Raw genomic sequence first — 10628 nt, 5'->3', positions numbered from 1 at the left:
TCGTTAGATTTCCACTTCTGAAATCAACGCCATCACTAGATGGGTTTTCCATTAACATTATTCTCAATTTTACTCTATATCAAACACTAAAGGATTAGATTACTCATTTCCATAGTTCAAGGATTAAATTGTAACTTTAACTATATTATACAAGGACTGTCAAAATACCTTTCAAGCCTTTGTACGACAATTAGCTTAGAAATTATAGTGGTTTTTTTTTAGCATGCTTGCCTATGACAACCTAAAATTGAAGTAGATAATGGCCAGTGTCAACTATTGCTGAAACTGTTAGGGTCACATTAAAGTTCAAGCAACTGGTAGCCTGCAGGATACCAGTATGCAAAAGTATCATTTGATCTTTTCATGCAAAACCAGATTGATGCTAAGAGAGTATGCAAAAGTTTTCACACGATACATAAATCTCGAATGACCAAAATTAAATGTAGCATGAATCTCCACCCTAAGCTCAAGCCGTTCTTCCCGGTATCCTAAACAAGTATGACCGAACATTCTGGTTATACTATAGTATTATGATGCATACCAGAACATAGGGCCAAAAATGGATGCATTGTGCACACTAGAAATAGACTTCATTGCATCCTTTGCTTGGCATCACTTACATGAAACATAAGCTGCAGGTAAATGGAAATTAGTGTTCAAGCATCGAGAAAATAATGAATCCTTAATTTGGTAGGAAGGATGGAGAAAGATTCAGGATGACATTTTTTTAAACATTCTCTATTTTGTACTTCAACATTTGGATTATCCTCTTTTCCCCTTCCTTTCTCTTCTCTGTCCTTCCTATCAAATGGAGTGTAAAGGTGTCTTATGCCACTTACCTTAGTTCCCACGTAAAATGTCAGAAGCATAAAACCCAAGACGCGCAGTCCTGAAAACAGGGTATACCATTAATCAAACAACTACAAGGTAAATATGACAGATAAAGCAGGGTGATAGGTACTTCCATACCATCTTTGCTGAGGAATTGAGAAATCAACCAACTAAAGCCTGACGGGCCAATAACATAGCCAACAAGGTTAGCAACCTGCATAAAGACATATTTCATTATGATTTTTGCTTATTTTCCATAGAATAAGGTTCTATTTGGCGCTTTTGTCATTTACTTTCTGTGGTTGAAAGCATGCAAGAAAAAAAAAAGCAAAATAATTTTTTGAAGGATTATATATGAAATATGTACTTTTATCAAATGAAAAAATGCATGATACCATAATATGTAGCCTAATTATGCAATAACTGTACTGCACTTTAATTTTTTTCCGTTTCAAATCAACTAGGATATGTTTTCTTAACTTTTACATTGGCTATAAAGCAATTTATTGGATAGCATAAAGCAAAAAATCGACAAAAAGTAAATAGGAAAAACATAAATCGCGTGGAATTTTAAAATTCAATAATCCAACAAACTCATGGTCATCAATTTGACAGGTAAAATTTTCAAAGTACGTCTTTGCTTGTAAACATCAGTTAACAGAGAAAAGCTCCCATGAAAATTCATTGATTCAGGCATTCATCTGTTTAGCAAAAGGTGCATTTTTTTATAAGAAGTGGAGGCCTCGTTAAAAGGTGCATTAAGAGAAGGCTAGCAACTGTAACAATTTTTTTAGCTGAAAAAACTCCTAGACCATAAAGCAGTGAAGCACAATACATCAGATATATATAAATGCTTGCATGGAAAACTCTGGAGGCTATAAAAAGTTGCAATATTAGGTTCCTTTGTACACAATAAAACTAACCATGAGACAAGTGATTGTGATAGCACCACCAGCTGCTCTAAGCTCACGAAAAATGAATCCTTCCAAAGCACCCTTTGCCTGGGAAAAATGCATTGGAAATTGAACGAAGATATCATGAAACTTGTTAGAAAAGAAGAAAATTATCATTGCCTTACTTATAACAGCAATCCTCAAATATAGGGGTGCCATCTCAATAACTCATTGGATCTAGGATCTATACATAGAGATTGAACAAATCCTAAAAGCTCTATAATGCTTGCATAAATGCAGGAAAAATGGTTTAGCCATTAACCTCATCTACAAAATTTACATATGACATTATGTACATGCATATGAGGGTGATAAAGTTCATCAGTACACTTGCCATGCATATTACCATGGCCCATTGGTGCAGAAATACAAGTGTTGCTGAAGTTTGTTCCTTCAGTTTGACCAAATTAAGCAATATATCAACCCAAATACATGTAAAACTTACACAATCAAACAGTATATACACTTCTACCATTTCCATTATTTAGTTCTAAAAAGGGATCCCATGGTCTTCTGGTTGAACCATATTTTAAATATACACCAAGACCTGGTTACAGGGTACAACAGCAGAAAACCCACAAGATTAAAGCCACTTATGCCTTATACAACCTCTTTTTCACTTGTATGCATAATGAGAGGTCAACATTCGCAGCAAAGGATTACTTCCCGACAATGATATTAGCCAGATCAAGGTGCCTTAAGGCTAACTAAAAAGGTTCAAAAAGTTATAAAGGGTCATGCAAAAATACTAATTAGTAGAGAACATAGACTTAACCTGGAACGCATTTGCAGCTGATTTCACCAACAATTCAGGAACAAAGAATAAACATGTTAGCCATGCCCATGAAAGAAGTTTCCTATGACCAAAAGCAATGAACAGTTACATAAGGAATAGTTTACTTGTACAGAACAAAGAAAAGAACTACCCAGTAGTTAGAGATACCATTCTAAATCATGCCATACAGCAACAAATGTGAATATAACCCATATGTTGAGTAGCTTTCTTTGAGACCCACCAAGTGGAATATACAAGTACCTAAAAGTTATATTATACTGTAAGTCGGCATGTCAAATGTAAAAATTCATAACAGTGAGCTGTAGAGAGTGTCACAAATGAAAACCTCACAATCCATTTGTTGAAGGACGCATGCCAATTTTTCCAAAAGCTTTCCAAGTTATGACAATTATTGACACACTTTGGCATGTTTTCTGGAGCCTCAATTCCAGCAATCTACAATTATGAAAGTTTCAATGAATTTCTCAGTATGGGTAAAAACTCCATACTGATTATGAAAGTATTGGCACAAGTTATTACTAAACAGAGTGACGTGAACCAATGATTAAACCAACAAAGATGGAACGCAACAAGGAGGCATAAAAGGGGGAAAAGTACTAAACATCATCCTTAAAGTGAACATACCAGGGACCAAAACCGAAAATAGCGCCAGATAAGGAAAAATTTCAACCACATGAAATTTATGACCTGTACCAGTATAAGAAATTGCATCAGACTTCATTTTCATAATTTATGCATTTACACTTGGAAAACTTATGGTATATAGCAGCGTAAGACAATATAACTGACATTATCTTAGTTTGTATCATATCAAAATCTTCAATGATTCCATAAGATTCTTGTTCTCTTTGAAGATAGGACCTTAAGACCTCAGTGCTCAACAAATTTTAGGATGGTGTTTGCTAGCTTCACTAATATCTTTATTTTAACCATACATCACTTCTCACTATTGGTTAGAAAATGAAATCTTTTCTTAAACACTGGGTGCTTCAGGATCAATGTATAGTCAAGATATCTATCCTCCTTCCACGAGACCTTTCCAACAGGAACAGCTCAAATGGTACTGATTATACGAGAACCAAAGGATAATTTTGGTTTACTCGATTTTCTTTCTTTGAAAAGCAAACAGATGTTCTCGAAAGAACATAATTCCCAGTTCAATTTCCTTTTTACTAATATATTTACATAATTATCATCCAATTCTTAGGCAGGCACCTCTCTTCTGTCTTAGGGAAAACGACCAAGAGTTTTTCTATTCACATATTATACTAAATCTTAAGGCTCTTTCTTTTCCTTAACATGAGAATATGTAACCTGTCATATTTTAAGGAATTTCAAGAAAGATTTAGATAACTTTAACTCCTTACCCCGTATCCAATTATGAATATGTCCATAGGAGACAAAATTTTCCATGAAGCACTGGTCATTGCAAAAGGAAATGGTTAACATACAGTAAAATGCAGCTCTAAAAGATTCCTTAAACTAAAATGTAAGCTTCAACTACGAATATCAAGAAACTTGCCTGACAGCAAACGCATTAAAATAAAACAGATGAGTCATTAGTTCCATAAGAGACAGACCAAATACCCAGCGTAGCCCATACAAAGTCACCTCTATAATGGAGTACTGAGTTTGTGGCACATCTAGCTGCAAAAATTAGTAACAAAAACACTTCATGAAATTAGATCACTTATCACTGATAACCAGAGTATGTTTTACTGGCAGTATAAACAGTCTAAAATACACATACATGAGGAACACATTTTTTTTGGGGGGGGGGATGAAAGGTACTGTGCAATGTTTGGGAAAATTAAATTTGAGAAAATTTCAATTTGGTTCATTATAATGTTGGAATGATTGTTAAGATAACTTTGAATTTCCATTATTTAATTTAGGCATGTAATCTTCAATTACATCCCTATGTAGAGGTTATCAAATCCATGAATTTGAAAATAATCATGAAAGTCATGATTTTATGAGTTGTGTGACAAAGTTAACATTATGTTTCCTCTCTTTCAAATCCAAGTTCCCAAGTGCAACTGAGAATTTAGACCATGCACTTTAGGATATCAGACAGATCATGAGACATTTCATATGGAACAAAAATTTTAGTTTTTTACTTCTGATCCAAGAGGGATGAAGGCACATGAGTTTAATAGCTTCTGCAAAAGTGCAGGAATAGATAAGTCATTTCTACTTTCACATTCGACCTTCAAAAACACATTCAATTAAATCATTGTTTAGTAATAGCCAGGAATACATAACTACTTCATTGCTTCTCCAGTTTTTTATTAATAACTTGCAATTCCATTACAAAATGATAAAACAACACTCTGTAGTTCCACTTCAACCATAGAAGGTATCTAATGTTTAGCAACCCTCTCATAAGTCATGTTCATGGGTGATTCTGTGTACAGAAGGAGAAGCAATAGTATCCGTCTCAAAGAGACAAACCTGGGAGACAAATGAATTAAAACTCATGATTGGCCCTGCTATGTACAGTGGTGCATACACCAGATAACTAAGGTATGCAGTGAAGGTATAATCATTGAGATGGACATTTCTCTCCTGCACAGGACATGTACTTATGAGAAAATGAAAACTTTTAGGCAAGTAACAAGAAGTAGGGCTCCTATCTAGTTAGCAAGTAACCTGTAGAATTTGATAACAGTTTTTTCCTGATTTACAAACATTGCATCTTTGGATATGCTTCTGCAATTACCAAAACAGGAAATAATCTGAAAATCTGATATTCTAGTTAGACAAGATAGACAGAATTTGCATGTGTAAAGATAAACTCTGAAGCAAACATGCAAATGTGTAAACCTAGAAATCAGAAAAATTCCTAAGAGAGAAGGAAAGAAAGTGATCTTTAAACAGATAGATCCATAATGCAAGATATCTTAAAATTCTTGGTAAAGTTGTTCTTCATGACATGTTAAGGTTGGAAACACTGTTTATGCTCTTAAAACCAGTGTTTGAAGACCTGATAGCAAATGAAATGTAGGAATTATAGAAATGAGTTGTCAATCCCTTAAGTTAAGAGATTCTGTAATTATTTTCTGTTTTTCAATCTCTTATTTCAAGGGATTACATCTCCTAGGATTAGTTTCCTTTCTTAGAGTTTCCTAGTTTAGAGGCATAATTTGTATATAAATATGTAATATGTTCTACTGAATGTACACAAGAATAAAAATAACAGACTTGTCTGTTTTCTACAGTCTGTTTTCTACACAGTCTGTTTTCTACACAGTCTGTTTTCTACATGGTATCAGGTTAGAGCGATCAATCCGATTTCTGCTTCTCTTTAAATCAATTCCTATTCAACTCTATTTTTTTCATGGCTAATCCGGATCCCTCAGCATCCGAAATCACTTCCCAGACCAGATTCGGATCCTGTTGCAGCTGAAACAGAAGGTAATGATGGTTACCAAGAGGCTACTACTGTTGATCTTGATGACTTTCCTATTGCTATTAGGAAGGGGGTAAGAAAATGCACCGCTCATCCCATAAATAAGTATGTTGCATATGGGAAATTACAGTCTAATTTCAGGGCCTTCACTGCCAGCATTAACACTGTGAAAATCCCAAGAAATGTGACAGAAGCATTTCAATCTCCTGAGTGGAAAAAGGCTGTGGAAGAAGAGATAAAAGCGTTGCAAAAGAATAAGACATGGAGTTTGACAGATTTGCCAAAGGGAAGAGAGCTGTTGGATGCAGGTGGATATTCACAGTCAAATATCATTCGGATGGGAGAGTAGAAAGATACAAGGCAAGGCTGGTTGCTAAAGGTTTTTCTCAGTCCTATGGCATCGACTACCAGAAGACTTTTGCACCGGTTGCAAAATTGAATACCATCCTAATATTGTTATCAGTAGCTGTTAACATGGACTGGAAATTGCATCAGTTAGACATAAAGAATGCTTTTCTGAATGGGAACCTTGAAGAAGAGGTATACATGGAGGTCCCCCCGGATTAGAAGGAAAGGTCGCTAAGAAAACTGTGTGCAAGCTCAATAAATCCTTATATGGCTTAAAACAGTCTCCCAGGGTTTGGTTTGATCGATTTGCTAAGGCTATGACACAGAATGGTTTCAAACAAAGCCAAGCGGATCACACATTATTCAGAAAAATTACACCGAGTGGTAAGATAACCCTCCTAATTGTCTATGTAGATGATATGATTATAACTGGCAGTGATATAGAAGAAATAGAAAAGCTAAAGATGAATCTTGCAAAGGAGTTTGAAACCAAGGATATAGGGAGTATGAGGTATTTCTTGGGTATGGAAGTTGCAAGGTCCGAGGAAGGGCTGGTCATAAACCAGCGTAAGTATGTTTTGGATCTTCTTGTAGAAACTGGGATGCTCGACTGCAAACCAGTTGAAACTCCAATGGAGCCAGGCTTGAAATTTTGCAAGGAAAGGACTGGAAATCCAGTAAACAAGGAAACCTACCAAAGGTTAGTTGGGAAGTTAATCTACCTTTCACTGACCAGGCCTGATATTGCATACTCAGTGAGCATTGTCAGCCAACATATGAGTGATCCTCGAGAAGAACATTTGGAAGCTATTAACAGAATTTTAAGTTTCTTGAAATTTACCCCAGGAGCAGGACTTATATTTAGAAAAAATCAAGATAGAATAGTGAAGGTTTATACGGATGCAAGCTGGGGAGGTGAATTAACTGATAGAAGGTCAGTTAGTGGCTACTGTACCTACGTTTGGGGTAATTTGGTGACTTGGAGAAGTAAGAAACAAGCTGTTGTCTCTCGAAGTAGTGTTGAGTCAGAGTTTAGAGCAATGGCTCTCGGAATATGTGAAGGAATGTGGATTAAAAGATTGCTCACAGAACTGGACTTAGATGACAAGAAGAATTTTGAGATTTTTAGTGACAGTCAATCAGCTATGAGTATAGCAAAAAACCCAGTGCAGCATGATAGAACGAAACACATTGAGATAGACAGACATTTTATTTATGAGAAGGTCAACAATGGAGTTGCAAAACTGCAGTACATTCCGACGAAGAAACAGCTGGCAGATATCTTCACCAAAGCCCTTCCACGAGTGACTTTTGATGAGATGTCATTCAAACTGGGTATATACAACATATATACACCAGTTTGAGGGGGAGTGTAGGAATTATAGAAATGAGTTGTCAATCCCTTAAGTTAAGAGATTCTATAATTATTTTCTGTTTTTCAATCCCTTATTTCAAGGGATTACATCTCCTAGGATTAGTTTCCTTTCTTAGAGTTTCCTAGTTTAGAGGCATAATTTGTATATAAATATGTAATATGTTCTACTGAATGTACACAAGAATAAAAATAACAGACTTGTCTGTTTTCTACAGTCTGTTTTCTACACAATCTGTTTTCTACATGAAAAGACACAAGGGTGATGCTAAACTTAATTGAAATCACTGCAACAGTTTAAAGGATGCACGAGAAATGCAGAAAGGAAGCAAAGAATAACTAATGTCCTTGTACACAAACATATTCTGAAGGTGAAGTAACAATTCCTAGACTACTTATGATATGATTGTCTACTATTTAGCGACTTTGTCATTTACCTAACAGATCCAATAACACACCTCATAGTCAAACTCATATTAATTAGACCTGGCGGAAAGAAGGAATCATGCATAATGAACATACAAGAGGACAATTCCAATGGGGGAAAAAGGAAGTTCAGGAGAGTGGGAGGGAAGTTGAGCGAGAGGGAGAAAAAACAGTGGAAACTACCTCTTTATCAAAATGTGAATCTTGATGTGCCCAATGGTAATCGTAGCCAAAGCTTATCATGCGCAAAACAACTTTCAAATAAAAAACCAAAAGAAATAGTCATAAAACCTTCCAATAGATACATGTGAACCATCAAATACTAGCTTAAGAGTTAATGAATATCTTTCTTCCTTTGAAGAAGGAAGAACATTCTTCTTAGAGAACCCTAAATTTTTTTGTTATAAAGAGTCTTTTACTCAGAATTCTCTGTAGCAGAATCGGGACAGACGAGCAATAAGTAAATTTTCGTTTTTTATACACATGTACTGTCAAGTTGACCTTTGTTTGCAAAACACAATCTGCAAAGGAGATTCGTTTTAAGTGCTCGTCTTTCTCGTTCAACATTCATATATTCAAGCTACGTTATGAAAAGTTTACTTTTAGTAAAAACCCGACGGTATTAGAAAGTGATTCATGACATTAAGTAACCAATTTATGATCAACCCAAGAACCTGTTCAACAAAAGAGCAGTAGCAACATACCAGATTGGCTATTCCAGGCACAAGGGCTTACTAACTTCTGGTTTATCTATATATCATTCACTATGAAAAGTAGTACAATTCTGCTTCTCCTATTAGATAAATGTTGGTTTTTAACAAATAGTATATCATTTCCTTTGAACATTACTATAGAAGTTTTTTATCTACAAAGGATGCATTATATTCACTGAATTTTAATATCAATAAAGTGTAAATGCAAGGAACTACCAAAGTTAAAGCAAATGTGCCATCTAAATGTGCCTCGAAAATTGTCCAAATACTCCCATTGTTCCCTGCTTGCAACAAAAAACTAATAATAATAAATAAAAAGGCAATTACATTAAGAAAGAATAGTGTGCCATGTGCATATATGCCATTTATCATTCCCAACTAAATAAAAATCTTACAGCTTAGACTACTCACCCAAATTTGGAGAATGGATATCCTTCATAAATACGGTTGCAAAAAAGAAAAACTACGTTGAACATCCAAAGGAGAAAAGTGAAATACTTTGCTTGGGCAAATATCTGCAGAAACAGAAATCTAGAGATGGAATTAAAATTAAACGCATTTGCAGGCAAGAATGATGAAGGAAGGATGCAAAAACAAACTAGAAAATAGAGAACAATTATTAAGGGAAAAAAAGAGTGGAAGGAATTGAACCTTTACTAGGAGAAAGTTTGCTGTAGCAATTAAAAAGATAAAGAGGATGCTGCGGAAACAATGGGGACAGGGTGAGCTTTAAGGCAGCAAAGCAAGAAAAGAAGAGAACAAGAGCAAAATAGACAGCTAAACTAACCAAGCTCCGTGAAGATAGGAAAGGTAAATTGAGAGAAAGGAAAAGCCAAAGAGTGGACATCCCTCTGGTTTTTAAATGGAACAATTTCCTGCAGATATCAGCAAGCAAGGTAAAGATTCCAAAAACAAGGCTAAGGATGGGTAAGTTTGATCGGAAGTTTCTCCACTGGGCATCAGAAACATCCTACATTGAATATAAATACGAGAGAAATCAATCCTAATCACAAACTGAACATTCATTCATTCAAATAGTAAACAAATTATATAATAAGGCATACATTAAGGCGAGGAGGAGAGAAAAGCCATCCGTCACGCAAACCACGTAGTTCGGAGAAATGATCTGCGGCAAACAAGAGATCGAATTTACAGAATATAGTACGCCAAACATATGAAGAAGGGTCCGAATGAAATTTGAGAAAGAAAGCATCAAGTACCGCGAGAAAGGTGAAGAGAGCGGCGGATACAAAAGGCGTAGAAGCCAATTGCATAAAGTACTAGAAGAAGCAGCTCAACTTTGTTTTGCTTATGCTTTAATCTGCTCCTGCTCTTACTGTTATTTTTGTTAGTATTCATCTTCCTATTCGCTCAAGAACAACAAGATCTCTGCCCTAGCTATTGGTAATTAGTAATTAATTTCCACAATAGCGGTTCTGCTGCTTTCTTTTACCCAGCGTCGTCCTCCGCTCCTAAAGACTGTTTGGTTCAAGAAAAAAAATTGAAGAAACAGAAGGAAAAATCCTGTCAGTTTGGTTCACTTGTAAAGCAAAAACACAACGCTTTTAGATCGTTTGCCTTTCAAGTTCCAGTTTCATTCTAAATCTGCGAAAATTAATATAAATATACCTGCTTACGGTGGGTAAAGGTAGCTTGGAAGTCTCCCTATTATACCTTTGATTGCATTTTGGTCCCTTACTGGAAAATATAACAAACTAATTCATGTACATTTCAAGTAAGAGCAAATCGATTTTTGATACATCCACTTTTTATTTTA

General features: G+C 35.4%; 1 pseudogene; it reads right to left on the bottom strand.

Moving 5' to 3' along the window:
- Positions 1-274: 274 nt before the first annotated feature.
- LOC120128947 lies at positions 275-10443 on the bottom strand (annotated as a pseudogene).
- Positions 10444-10628: the final 185 nt, after the last annotated feature.

The sequence above is a fragment of the Hibiscus syriacus genome, unplaced genomic scaffold, assembly GCF_006381635.1.
Source record: "Hibiscus syriacus cultivar Baekdansim isolate YM2019G1 unplaced genomic scaffold, ASM638163v2 tig00110482_pilon, whole genome shotgun sequence".
Classification (NCBI taxonomy): domain Eukaryota; kingdom Viridiplantae; phylum Streptophyta; class Magnoliopsida; order Malvales; family Malvaceae; genus Hibiscus; species Hibiscus syriacus.
The sequence above is the reverse complement of the archived record's forward strand: the minus strand, read 5'-3'. Positions and strand labels throughout refer to the sequence as shown.